Source organism: Malurus melanocephalus, unplaced genomic scaffold (genome assembly GCF_030028575.1).
Source record: "Malurus melanocephalus ecotype Western Australia unplaced genomic scaffold, MMel_1.1 scaffold_716, whole genome shotgun sequence".
In the NCBI taxonomy this organism is placed as follows: domain Eukaryota; kingdom Metazoa; phylum Chordata; class Aves; order Passeriformes; family Maluridae; genus Malurus; species Malurus melanocephalus.
Window position 1 is genome coordinate 20,881 of NW_026623948.1, and position 14,198 is coordinate 35,078.

Sequence of the window (14,198 nt, forward strand, 5' to 3'; positions counted from 1 at the left end):
TCAGCTTCATTGTCTGGATCCTATTAGCTAACCCAATATTGGAGAGCTTTAGGTTGTAAATACCAAGAGGTGAAGCTTACATTGAAACTAAAAAAAAAAAAAGAAAATGTATGGCACTTTCTTTATTCCATTAAAATATTTCCCTAAAGCTGGACATAATGTAATATAGGCTCCTTTAATCACGTTTTCATCACCACACAGCATGTGCAGAGTGGGTTAAATCCTGGAAAGTGCTGAGCAGCGTGGTGTGTGTGCCTTCCCCTCTTACTGCAGGCCAAAGGTTCTACAGGTGCTCAATTGCATGGGAAGGGTCAGACATCTCTGTCATGGTGTTTGGAAACCGGAGCCCAGTCCCACACGGGGAGCAGCTGACTGGTGTGGTAAGGATTTAAATTAGGAGCAGGGCAGGATTGGAAAATATGTGGGTACATCTGACARGTGAGAATGAGAAGTGGTGTGGAGCTTCTCCAGCACCCTGGCTCTCCTACAACATCTGCGTGGTCCTGGATAGAAGGGCAGACAAAATCTTACCCAGGCAGGTGCCGGCTGCAGCTCTAGAGGAGACTGGATTCTGCATGAGTGCCTTTGTTGTTGATTTTACAGGAGCTGCAGAAGGAGGATAGAGAAGGTGTGTAGCATCGGTTAATATTATTACATTTGGAAATAATAATGCATTCAACAATCCCAGAACTCTGCAATATCAGAAAGGGCATTATTTACAAAATGGCCCTATCTATGTACACCAGTGAAAGCAGGTTTTGGAGTTTCATATTAATGCACATTAGCACCCTCATGAACCTATCTGATAATACTTATACATGGAGACTTAAGCTCCTTAAGCAATGTTCACACCTCCATGAAAAATAATACAGTTAAGTTCTCCCTTTAAATAAACTTTCTGAGCAAGTCTATTAACAGTTATCTGCTATCTGCCACAAGGGGAAACATGTAGACAGTTCTGTAGTGTCTTATAAATCTTGGGCTGCTGAGTATTAGGTAGTAAATTAAATGAGAAGCGAGAGCTCCTTTCACTGGATCCTCCTRCTTCATTTTACCACATGGGAATGTTTGAGTCCTGAGGAAACAATCTGCATCCCCAAGGGATATRTTCTTGCATTCTGAAAAATAAGGCTCCTATGTAAAAAGCATTTTAGAATGCTTYTGTAGTAAAGATTTACCATGGCCTGGGCATATAAAAGCCTGCCTTGGTGTTGTACAGGGTTGTATAATTTTAAGATGAGTGTGTGCATAGCGAGATCACTCACAAAATCTGACTTCAAATATCTGGAGATGTCCACAGGCCTCAAAAGGGAACAATAGCCTGTGGTTTGGCTCCTGCTYGAGGCTTGAGCAACTGGAGCTCGAKTCCCAGGTCAGCTATTTCCTCTGRCTGCRAGCAATTCATTTCATCATCCCCTGCTGCACAGTCCCCTCACATTTAGGGTAGTGAGGGGGCTGAAGGAATATATTCCTGGCCTTGCAATGGTGGGATCTCCACAGTGGAAGCCATATGAGTCACTTTGGGGACAGAGGTTCTGGACAAGGCCTTGGAAGCTGATGGGAAATTCTGTCTGCTATGAAACACTATCACATCATTAAAAAGCAAAATCTAAAGAAGGGCTGCCATTGTGAATAAAATCCCACAGACTTTTTGCTTTGTGTTTGATGCAATTGTATGAAATCTGACTGTTTTCAACCCATTTATTGCTGCATAAACTTTCCACAGTGGCAGTGGAATTTCATTTGAATAAAAAACCACCCTCAGAAACTGGAGGATTTGGATTCTAACCATAAAGTTAAGTTGGCTGGATTTATAATATGCCATAATCAAGTAAAAATACATAAACAGGGAATCAGACATGTACAGACAGAACAGAACATGGATAATTCCTTTTATGATTTAGCATATGGCCAGCAGCTGGCAGATCTCTGCAAAACTAAATGATAACGTAGACATCCTTTGCTGCATGTTCCTGAGTGACAATAACTGGTAGGAAGGAAAAGGCTGGTCATTCATAATCTTTATTTTATTTAGTGAGACTTTTATTTCTATTTTGAAAGGGAGAAGGAAGACATGTAAAGGCAGAAGCTTCCTGGAAAGTATAAGCCTGTATAAATGGGAAAAAATAGGCTTTTATTTTCTTTCAAAGACATAAAATTAAACAGCACTTTCCAGCATATGTTAGTATTCATAACTCTTGCAGACCATGCATCAGAGCAGAAGACTTGTGATGATTATTAGTCCTTTGTGTTGTGGTAGGTCCTAGAGATCAGGGTACTATTGTGCTGGTTGCTCATAATTAGAGATTGTGTACTCCCTGGAGTAGTGACTATCTCAATAAACAAGACAAAGGATGAGAAAAAGGAAGTGGTATTGTTCTCACTGCAYAAACAGTGCACTGAGAAACTGGAAAATTAAATGATTTGCCCAAGTTCATCCGAGAAGTCTTTGGCAGAATTTGGATGGCAAAGCTTCCTGTTTTGTTTGCTGTGTAGGTATCCAGTGGATTGCTCTCCTTCTGCAAAAGAAGGAAAATRTGGTTTTAAGTGTCAAAATCCTTTCAGATTTAAGAAAAAAAAAATCATATTGTTATCCTCTAAATCTATTATGGTCGCATGAATGTCAGGATTTTATTTTTGAAAATTTTAGTTTTCTTTTCAATTTCCMCAGTTTATTTCCATCCACCTTTCTCTTTAGGAAGAGATGAGTAGGAAAACTAAGACAGGAAAGAGTTGAGAGGCCTAGTGAGAAAAAACAATAAGTCAAAGTTCTAATTAAAACAGCACCATCTCCCCATAGTTTCCAGCTTCATTTTGAAAACTCAGAAAATTTGTCAGTATGTAAAAAAAAAGGATTCATTTAATGAGGGACAGAATTAATTTTCTCTCTTATTTCCCCATCTTTTCCACATACATGAAAGCTGTCAAAGCCAGTCTGAGATGAAGCCAGCAGAAATATCTGGCCATGAGGCTGCCAATCAGCCCAGGCCATTCAGCCCAGGACACTGCCATTGCCATGATGGTTCTACCCATTGGGGTGAACTCCAGTGCTCCCCTGCCCAAACTGGMAGGGTGGGGCAAATGTGGAATCAGGGTGGTGCTAGAGCACTTGGATGTGTGAGAAGCTGCAGATCCGGGGTAGCGTGAGGGTTTGAGAGATGAGGATTTGGGAGCAGAGGGTGTGAGATGCTGCTTGCAGCACTGGGAGCATTCCAAGAGGAATGGCTGTGATAATCTGTGATCCTGAGCTCTCATTATGGGGTTTGAAGCCCATAGTTCTGCTCTTCCCTACCTGTAGCTCAGAACCTAAAATAGGCTTCTTACAGCAATTTCCTGCCATGTCTGCACCAGTCAAAACCTGCTCTTTGGTTGCAGAGCTATCAGGAGCTTATTTCACTCTTCCAGTTCTCCATACCCATGAGGAACTCATTGTTTCTGTTTTTCAACATGAACACATGAAAGAGATGCTGGATGCACAAGGGAAGGGTCCGTTTTTCCATCCCTTGATTCATCCTCTCTCTCCTGTAGTACACTGGAGGCAAATAATATAGTTTGTTCCTTTTTGTCCTTGTTTCTTAGTGCTAGGATCACTGTGGAACGACTCCTGTGCTCATACTGAGGTCAAGGGTTTCCCCATAAAGGCAGGTTTGGGGGTCCTTGGACATCATCCTGGAATRTCCTGCGACATAAGCAAGTTTTAAATATGTTCTGGGACCTCCCRTCATTTGAATGATAATGATGTAACATTTTTATAACACTTAACAACATCAAAACCTGAAGCAAAAGCAACCAAATTAACAAAACAAAACCCTTTGCTCAAACTTAATACTTTTTTAGAACACTAAGTTGCCATAACAACTTGATGCAAAAGTCTTTGGTGGCAACTTTGTACTTGGTCCTATTGAGGCTAAAATAACCTTACTCTTGTGTTAATACTTAGCCAGYATAGTAAATACTATTGGTTACAGAAAATTAAAACTTTTAAATAGTGAAACTACTTTTACTGAAGTAAAAGAAACCTCTTAAATCTAAGTGTTTTTCTTCCTTTAAAAAAGCATAATTTGTCAGACATTAAAATAACAAAAGGTCTTTGAAAAAGGATTATGGTTTCTGATGTTTCACTACGAGAATGGATTTACTTTATATCCTACTGATGTTGTAATCTTGAATTCTGAGGTAATGTTTTAGCCTTTTCTTTTCACATAAATAAAGATTTCAATGATAGCACTTCATTTCTTCTGTAGAACTTTCCTTTATTTTTCAAACTACTCATTTTCTCTCGCTTAAACCATTTCATCAGAATAACATACAAATTGGATGCAGTGCTTATTAGGAGGAGGGGAACAGTTAGAAAGGCAAAGCATTTCAAATCAACACACTGCTGACTGTGAGGTAGATTTTAAATTAAGAATTTCCATATTCCTTATTGCTTGTATGTTTTCCTCCTCAATGTACTTAAAAAAAATTATTTTTTAAGATTTCACTGTAAAACATGAAGGTGCATTTATTAGCATGTTGTGGGRTATTTTTGTATTTTAAAGTCAGTGGAACTATCATTGCTATGGARCACAAACAATTGTTTTCCATCAGTTTCTGAATTTTAAGAATCAAAAAGCATATTTTAACATGGCAACAAAACACTTGCTAATCAGACTGACTTCATCCCTCCTTGAAAAATGGTGCTACATATCTCTTCGGGCTGCATAGGTTTTAATTAACACTAAGTGTCTTTAAAGAGTTGCAAATTCCCACCCTCTCTGAAAGGAAATCCACTCTTTGCGCACAATTGGGCCGCTTTTTGGAGTTGTTTAATATCTTATAGCAGGGTGAGTGGTGGAGACAGCAGAGCATCTTTAAAAGATAATTGTTTACTACCACGGGAACAAAAAGTGCTCAGGGAGGCTGACAAGAGATTTCCCTGCAGCAACTTCATCATTATTATTGGCTTGCTTTCCAAATGGGGACCATTCTCCTGACTCTCACCCTACAACCTGCCTTTGAAAGTATAGAAAAAGTGGTGTTTATAAACCAGATTTTTTTTTCCTTTCTTATGTATAGTGAAGTGAAGGCCAAAGCCTTTTCCGCTCCAGCAGAACCAGCAGGGAGGAAATACAAGGAGTAATTACCTTAAACAAGCAGGAGATAAAGGCAGCCGCCTCTGGAGCCGGGTGCTCGGAGGGGACGAGGGAAGGTTGAGGTGTCAGCACTCACAGCCTATGACAACGACTGAAAATCTGCCATCCCCATCCTTCTCCAGCCTTCTCCTGCGGGCAGGAATCCTGGCTGGCATGCTGCAGGACATTCGTCCCCAGAGCCAGTGCATGGCTTTKTTCAGGTGAGCGATCCCACTGATCACAAGGGTGTCCTTGAATGAGAGAAATGACAAAACATCTTGAAAATCTGTCGTGGAGAAGAAAGTTTGGATCAGTCTCTCAAAATAATTCTCTATAGAAGTTTTCAGACACTTAATTTTTGGTGTGTGTGTTGTTTTTTTTTGGTTTTTTTTTGTTTTTTTTTTCTTGAATAAGGATCAAATTGGCTTTAATTTTATATTTCAACACAAAATATTCTTCTTTTTTTCCCGTCTTCCTAGACACAGCCCCTTTGCTATGGGGAATTTGGTGGCAAAAGAAAAGCCACCAGAAAGGACCATATGAAACATTTCAGGAGAGAACAGACACAGAGAGCATTTGAGGAGCAGGCTGGGAGGTTGGACAAGGAACGTGTGGTGCTTGTGGGTTCAGTGCAGAAAGAAGAACTTTCCTTAAAAATGGTGAAGAGACCTGAGGGCACCACTGACGGCCTTCCTGCCTCCTGCACCCCCACAACAGGCTTTTTTTGGGCTTTTTTTGGGCTATCATGTCTTGTCTGTGGCCATCGCAGGTGGGATGGGGCAGCACTGGCGGTGCTGGAGGCGATGGGATCTGGATGGGCTGTCCCAATAAAAAGATTGGCTTTGGAGGCTCCCACCCCAAACAGCCAGATCTTTGTAGCCCTCTTGAGATGTGTGGCAGATTTATTTCTACTAATTTTTTAAGTACTGAGTGTATCTAGTGTACTGATTGCTCCTAATTAAAGTGAGAATAAAGAATCAAAGAGGGCATTCCTCCAATGAGTTGTTTTTGAAGAGTGACAAATTAATCCCCTTGGATATGGCTRAAGCCAGGGAAGATCTATTTATTCCTCTAACAAACTGCAGCAATTAGACGTTCAAAACTCTGCTTGCCATAGATTTTAATACCTATTTGTTCTCTTTTTGTAGGCTCAAATCCCAGGCCTTGCATCCTTCAGCCACAGGTCCTTGCAGGTAACTGGAGATGTCGGAGTGTGTTATTAATTGTCAGGATCTGTGTGTGTGGCAGTGTTATCAGGGGTTGCACAGRGACATTTAAATGCAAATTTTATTAGATTTTTCCTTAGATTCTTGTGAGCTTTGGACCAAACCCTCATTGTGGTCCTCTGCATTTTCCAGGCCCTGTTCGCTCTCACGTTTACCTGGTTTGCTTGCCCTGAACTTGCATTCTGTGAGGAAAAACTTGGTGGCTGGATGTTTTTGTACGGCTGTCTCTGCAAATACACTCTGACATTTCAAGGGGATACTTGTAATCTGCTTTAATAAGGATCAGGTGGCATTTGCCAGAGCTCATTCAGACTTTGTGGGGGCAACTTTAAATCTTCACGGGCTCAGAGCTGGGCCGATAAGGCAGAGAGGAGACTCTGACAGSCCCTTTTGCTGATGGGGGCTGGAGATAAAGAAAAGGGATATTTCCAGCTGGAATCACTTCTCCCAATCCTGGGTGAGGGATGAGGGTGGTGGGGAAGGCTTGGGAGCACATTTGTGCTGAAGGGTGTGGAGCAGAGATGGATTCAATGCTATCAGCCCCGAACAGACCCCGCGGGGCTCCTGCACCTGCCGGCCCCGCTCCTTTGTGACCCCCCGTACCCAGGGGGACAGAACCCGCTGTGCCAGAGGGTCCTTCTGCACAAAAATAATCTTCAATCCCTGCTGTTTATTCAGGCGGCTGGCAAGGGGCAGCAGCTGCCGGTGGTGGCCATGGATGTGCAGCTGGAGGCGGCCACGGTCCTGTGGGGTGAGAGTTCCTCCCCATGCTTTGTTTCTGCTGTGGGCTTTGCTGTTACCTGCTTTTTAAAAGTCTTTTCCATGAGGCTGTAGATGACCCTTGTGTTGCCCTTAAATTTTCAGCTGGCTAAATGTAATATCTTTACAAAGTTTGCTACCCCAGGGAAAGTACGGCTCTTATGCGCTCAAGGGAAGGAAGACAACAATCATGTTTCACTGCAGCCATTCATGACAAAATAACATAAAGAAAAATATTTCTGCGCTGCTCAGCTTCAGCAAAAGTGGTATTTTCACAGGCCTTTTTTTTTCTGGGATATCAGACCTTTTTTGAAAGGGAGCAGGCTGTAAATAGCTGCAAAAAATCATTGAGAGGGGGATTTTTTTACAAAGCAGAGTTTATGACACAGGATACTACATGAATGCAGACAGTTTGTTGATTTTTATATCATATAATAGAAGTTTTAAAATTGTTTTTTTGCTGTCCTCAGTTAATGACAAGCTCTAAAACTGAATTCTGTAATGAAATTCTAGAGCTAGGAGAGTCATGATAGCTTGAGTTGAGGCTATATTCTACTCAGTGCTGTTGGAAAAGTCTTGGGGCCAAATCTGAAATATTCAGCCCAGGAAACCAAGGTAAATGGTGAGGTCAGGCTGGTGTGGTTGTGCTTCTTTGATGTCATGGAGTGCACAAAAGGGAGATTGAGAGGTCAGAAGGGAAGGAAACTGGTTTTCAAGCCCAAAGAACCAGTGAGGCACAGATGGAAGGCCTGGTGGTGTTACTGGGGGAGTGTCAGAGACCATGGGGGCAGCCAGATGGTGAAAGACACACTGCTGGGAAACATAAACACTTGTTCTTGTTCCATACTTAAAGGAAGTAATTTCCAAGACTTCTGGAAGCAGATTTTTAAGTAAAACATCAGATATCCAAACATGCCATGTAATCTTGGAGGCAGAGAGTGCTGCGATCCCTGAATCCAAGGCTGCACAGAACCAACTCTCATCTCTTCTTTGACTTCTCACTTTCACTATCCGAGCCCACATCGATTTTCACCCAGATATCATATAGACAGGGTTGCACAAATCAAGATATTTCTTTGCTTCTTTCRACTCCTTCCCACCTGTGGCTGCTGTGGTTCACACTGGCCCAGCCTTTCYGTCGGCACAAACCCTCGCTGCTGCAGAACAGGGCTCGACTGCAGTGCARGCACTTATCACTTTATTTTCTCCTATGAGCACAGAGTGGGAATGTCTCATCTGGCGTGTTGAACYCAGATCTAAGTGCTAAAATGTTTGCTGCTTCCAACCTGCCCAGCAGGATGCTCTGAGCAAAAGAGAGAGTTGTGAGCCTGCTGCTGATGGAGCCATCCACCTCACAGGGCTCACGGGAAACCACACGGGATCTYAAACGTTAGGCTTTTAATTATTTTAGGGGACTTGTTCCACAAGTATACTTCAGATGGTTTCCCATTAACGTTTGACAACATCTCAGCAAYTGAAATGTATTTAGTGAGATTGCAGCGTTTAGATTGCGGTCTGAGAACTTCTGATCAAATTCTGCTTTCCCTAATTAATGCATTCTGGCTCCTCCTTAACGACATCCATTTCAACAAATAATTTCTGTTCTTGTCTAATGATATGCACGATTCTTGGCACTAGAGTACAGATAAATACATATAGGTTTTTCCTATTCTAGAGGGAAAATCCATATGCTCTGGATAATGAAGGTTAAGTGACAATTTTTCTTTACAACCACTCATGTCTTACAGTCTGTGAACTGAAAACTGGATTAACCTTTAATTACCCCCCATGATCTCTCAACCCTGAAACAACATTACCACTCCTCCTAGTGTTATTTGCATATAGCATTTAATGAGAGAAACATCTGTTTGCATATTTCATATCATTAATATTATGCAGATGAAGTGAGTTTTCCTGTTGCAATGGGCAATTGTGCAGAAATCTCCTTTTTTCTCATTTTTGGTTTATTTTCCTCCTCCAAACAATTTGCTGTGACRTGTATTAATTAGAAAAAGAGCTGCCTGGTGCCACTAGCCTTGCATATATAATGCATAGGTGCTATGTGATCTGAATGGCAGCAAGGCAATATCCTGATGAATTTACAAAATACTCAATACCTTGATGTTATTGGCAAACCTGTTGATATAGTCTGAGGCAAAGGTACTCTTTTAATAAAATGTGTTACTATGAAAATTAAATTAATACAAGTAAGATTGTTTAGAGGGTTGGTTTTGTTTTGTTTTTTTTTCTAATGACTTTATTTATAAAAAATTGTTCTGTCTAATAAGATAAAACCTAGTCCTTAGGTACCTGATCCGACAGGCATTTGATTGACTGGAATCTAGGTTCAAATGCTCTCTGTGTCTGTTCTCTCCTGAAATGTTTCATATGGCCTTACAATTAAATCTTTACTCTTTATGAAGACAAGGCCATTGAAAACTTGTGAGCCACTGCTTGTGGTGAGTGCACAACTTGAGGTCTGGGAGAAGCTCCTAGCTTTTTTGAGAAATAAGGAGAATTTTCCATTTTGTTTAGCTTGAACTCATTTTCTTGAAGGTGTTTCTAAGAAGAGTTTAAGCTATTGTTAATATTAAAAAAAAAAAAGGGGTGGGGGAAGTGGAGATTGAACTGTGGACAATAATTATAGGGGGAAACAGGATATTGATTTCTAGTTTGCTACTTAAAAATCCCTAAGTCCCAGGTGCCACAATTTGCTGGCATGTTTAGCCAGCCCAAGATGTGTCACATCTTGGATGTAGTCCCAGAGTAAACAGGGCACATTATCTTTAAAATCTTTAAAACTTTTACAAGCAAAACTGGGGATTTGACTSAACATTGTCCTGTGCTGGTTTTGCCATTTTCTGAGGGAATTTCTACTAATTCGAAAGCAGAAATTATTTCCTGCAGAGAGCTCTGCAGAATGTTTTTCATAGGCCCTAAATTTGCCTAACTCATCACAAATTGTTTAAATTGTCCTTTTGTRCTGCTGAGCCAATGCCAGTGACTACTGAAAGTTCACAAAACTTCTTTTGCCAGACTTTTATCTGGATAAAGGCAAGTCTGGAGCAGCCTGGAATTCTCTTCATTGACTAAAATGACACCTGAGCCATATTTATCTCACAAACTGTTCCTTTTTTTTGGAGAGAACTGAGTCAGTTTCTGTGGGACATGGGCTTCCTACAAATTACTTGGACTAGAGTGCAAAAACAAACCAGTTTTCACATTTAGAAGTAACTTCTATGTGGAGACGACTCATGGTCCAGATCRTCAAAGGTTGGCAAACTTTCAGTGAGGAATAAAATAGAAATTAGAATACGTACAGGCTTATGTGCATACCAAAAAGTCATCATGTTATGGGAAAATGGGATTACTCTGTAAAATGTGTGTTTATATCAGGATGACTTCTTTCAAAAAAATTTGTGGTCCTCCATGCCTCAGGAGTTTGGGCTTAGCTGTGCCCACCTATTCTCAAAATAAAAGAGATACCATAGATAATACATACCCTGTGACTCAATAAAGATTAAATATGACCAAAAAGTGTCATTTTTCCCCTTGATTGTGCTGCAAAATAATAATATGCTTCACTTCTAATTAATGACATCAATTTTATAGGAGAAATTTGAGGGATGCTGCTTTCCCTGTTGGGAATCATTTTCATGATCAGTTACATGCTTTGTGAGAACATATGTTCATTTAAAGCAGATTTTCATAGTTTAGGAGTTGCTTTTAATAAATAAAGTTTGTTTATCTAAAGGTCTGACTTGCAGGTAGGATTACAGTGGTTTGTACATCAGTCATTGTTTTGGCATCTACCGGGCCTTTTATGCAAAAAAACCCAAAAATCCTTAATGTATGCAAACTGTTGTGCATGCAAATTATAGCCCTGTTTGTGGAATTGAGGCATGCAAAGGAGCACAATGCTTCCCACATGGAATTGCTCCTGCTTTGCAAATCATCTGATCACTCCTGAACACCTACAGTGCATGGACCAGCTTGTGGAGCCAAGTCATTGCTCTGGAATTTAGATTCATTTGGGTAAACAGATTGTGCCAGTGGCAATCAAGATTTATGTTGGCATAAAACTTCCTTTCATAATTCTTTTCATTTTGGGAGCTGCTATGCCCAAGGAAGGAATATTTTCCATGGTCGCMCAGAGACCTGGAGAATTAAATGAAATTTGGGGCAAGGTCATGAGAAAACTTGACASAATTTGGGAATAAGTGTATTGCTATTCGTAATACAAAGTTGTGTTTTGTATTTCAGCTACACAAGTAAAATTCAAATTGCCAAAAAAATTTGGATAAAGATTTTAGCCTATCATGACAAGCTTTTTTTTTATGTGATATTATTTAGATTTGTCAGATATAAAGCAGATGGTCTTAATTCACAACAGTGTATATTTAATGGGTGACGACTATTGGGACCCCTGGAGAGAATTTAGGAAAGCAAAGGGGGATTTCTTAAAATTTGTAACAAACTTTTCGTGCATCTCAAGGCACTGACACTTCCAAGGCAGGGATCCTTCCAACCCCTGACTACAATCCAGTGGCTTCTCAAGTGAAGTAAAAGTTGTTGATTGAGCTAGTTAAGAAATAATCCCYTTGATTGTTCAAGGGCTTTTGTCAACACAAGGTCAAATAAATTTTTGTTGGCGTGGCTCTATTTTCACACATTGCGACCAAGAAAAACAAAACCTGCAAGCAGTGGCTCAGCACTGGCAAAACAATTCCTGCTAAAATCAGCAGCCTCTGTGCCAGAATTTAACTGAACACTGGGTGYTTTTAGTGGGTTTTTGTTGGCATTTGATACATGGGTGCACTCTCATGCCAATGCATGAACACATTTTCTTCGGAGAAGTGATATCATAGCAATATCTGCACTTTAACGTGAATGGCATTGTTTTGGAATTGGTGAAATATTTCTCCAATGAAACACTTTTTTTACTTTGCTGTGCAGCTGTTKGCCTGAAAAGCTTATCTCCATGAAGTAGCTCTGTTTGCATGTGCGTAGAGAAAATCACTGAACAAGAAAAACAAGAATAATATTGTGTCGTAACYGAGTTTAAATGCAGTGCAATTTGTGTTAATAGTGGCTTTTATATGCCCTATTATATAGTAAATTAAATTATATCTTTATTCTTGTATCTAAGATAAACAGTAAGTATGTAATATATCAGTAATAGAAAAACTCTTGGCATTTAGAAAAGAATTGAGCTTTAATGTAAGGACGTTTTTATACCTCAGTAATAAATTAACATTTCAAAAGTACTTTAGCCTGCTGAGATGGATCATTCTATGAGTATGGGTAACACCATGGACTCCAATAATTAGTGTAAATTGCCTTTGAATAATACAGAGCTGGGAACAACTTTCAGTGCTTAATGCCCCTTGCAGTACATGATGAAGAGTCCTTAATGGAGCTTGGAAAAACAAGTAATACCTATAAATCAAAGAAGAAAAGCCGTTTTTGATGCATTTGTCTGAGAGTGTGAGTTTTAAACCAAATTGTTAACACTCCTCCCTGCTGAGGGTCATGGATTAGCTAGGGTGGGAGTTTCTTATAGGATCTTTCACACTAACCAGCAGAGGTAGGGGGTTTCAAATACAAGTGTTTTCTTAACCCTAATCCCTGCCTCCCTGACCAGTAGAGCTCTGAATTTCTCTCTAATTAGGTGGAGAATTAGTAGGTGGATAAATGTGTTAGTGGATGAGGATGAAGTGATTAACTTGCCCCAGACTATGATAGTGAGTTCAAGGCGCTACTGAATTCATTTTGTTTCTAATAACTTTCTCCCTATATTCTGGCTGCACCACGGCAGAAGACTTGCATTTATATCTGTAATCTTACAGCTGTATATTMTCTTGCCTCATTCCCAGGGCTTTATCTGCTATATTTAAACAGCAGTGCAGTATATTTCCCAATGTGCTGGCTCACATTTATGTGTACTATTTAATTAGCTCAACAGTTTTGTAACTTAATTTAGATATATTTATGTTACAGTAAGGCTGTCTGTGTGAGGAAATGCGWATTTTATCACCAGATAATGAGACTGGAATACTTTCTCTGAGTRTTTTCTAACTGTACAAACAAGTATYTGCTACCTTGCTGTTGCTGCCTGCTTGCTGCMCTTTGTTCAGTGTGTGGGGCTCTGCTGGCGCTGAGGAAACACAATTTCACAGCGCTGTAGCCAGATGTGACTCTGCTAAACTGGAGCGGTGACATTTTCTGTCTCTGAAGATGTGCCCGTGTGACTAAGCAGGGAAGGGYTTATCCTGGGCAGGATCTGCTCCCTGCAGACTCTGGCTTCATCTTGGAAGTTTGGTGTGAACTTCTGCCCTTTCACAGCCATGCTGAATCATCCACTTCCAGCTTACTTTTCRTTCTTACTCACGGCTTCAACAGCGTCTCAGCCACCCCAGCATRTTCCTGTCCTGGGGTCTGCTCAGACCTGCCAATTCACTTGGCCCCAAAGAATGAAGTGTGCTACTTGCAAAACAAGAAAACCCAGCAGGAAAGAGACAAGATTCCCAAACTGGCTCAATGTTGTGACTCAGCCAGGCTGGGATCTGAGAAAACCTTTCTTGGAATAAAAGTGAGTTTTTCAGGTGTRTTCTGAACAAAGAAGGGTGCTAGAAGGTGCCACAGATAGGAGTAGATCATAAATGTGCACTTTTTTGCGAAAACAGTCTGACATCTACAAGTCACAGCACTGGATGCTGACCTTAACTAGYTACTAAAATTGTTTGGTATCTTTCAGAAAAGATCTGGTGCTTCACAGCGTACAAATTGAAGGGAAGTCAAAGTGCCTTGTGGAAATACCARCCACTGTTGGTATTGTTTGTATTAGTTAACCACTACTGTATTTTATTAATTAACCACTGCTTGATTGGTTAACTAATCAAAAATAGAGGCTGTAGGATATACCAAAAAATCCTTCAGGTCTGCCCAGGGGAAGTAAAGCCTCAGCTGAAGTAAAATGTTTAGACACACCACACTTCAAAAAAAGGTGGGCAGGGAGAAAGGGAGCATGAATGATCCGAAGCCCAGAAAAAAAAAAAAAAAAAAGAAAAAAAAAGTGGGTAAAGAAGTAATATTGGAA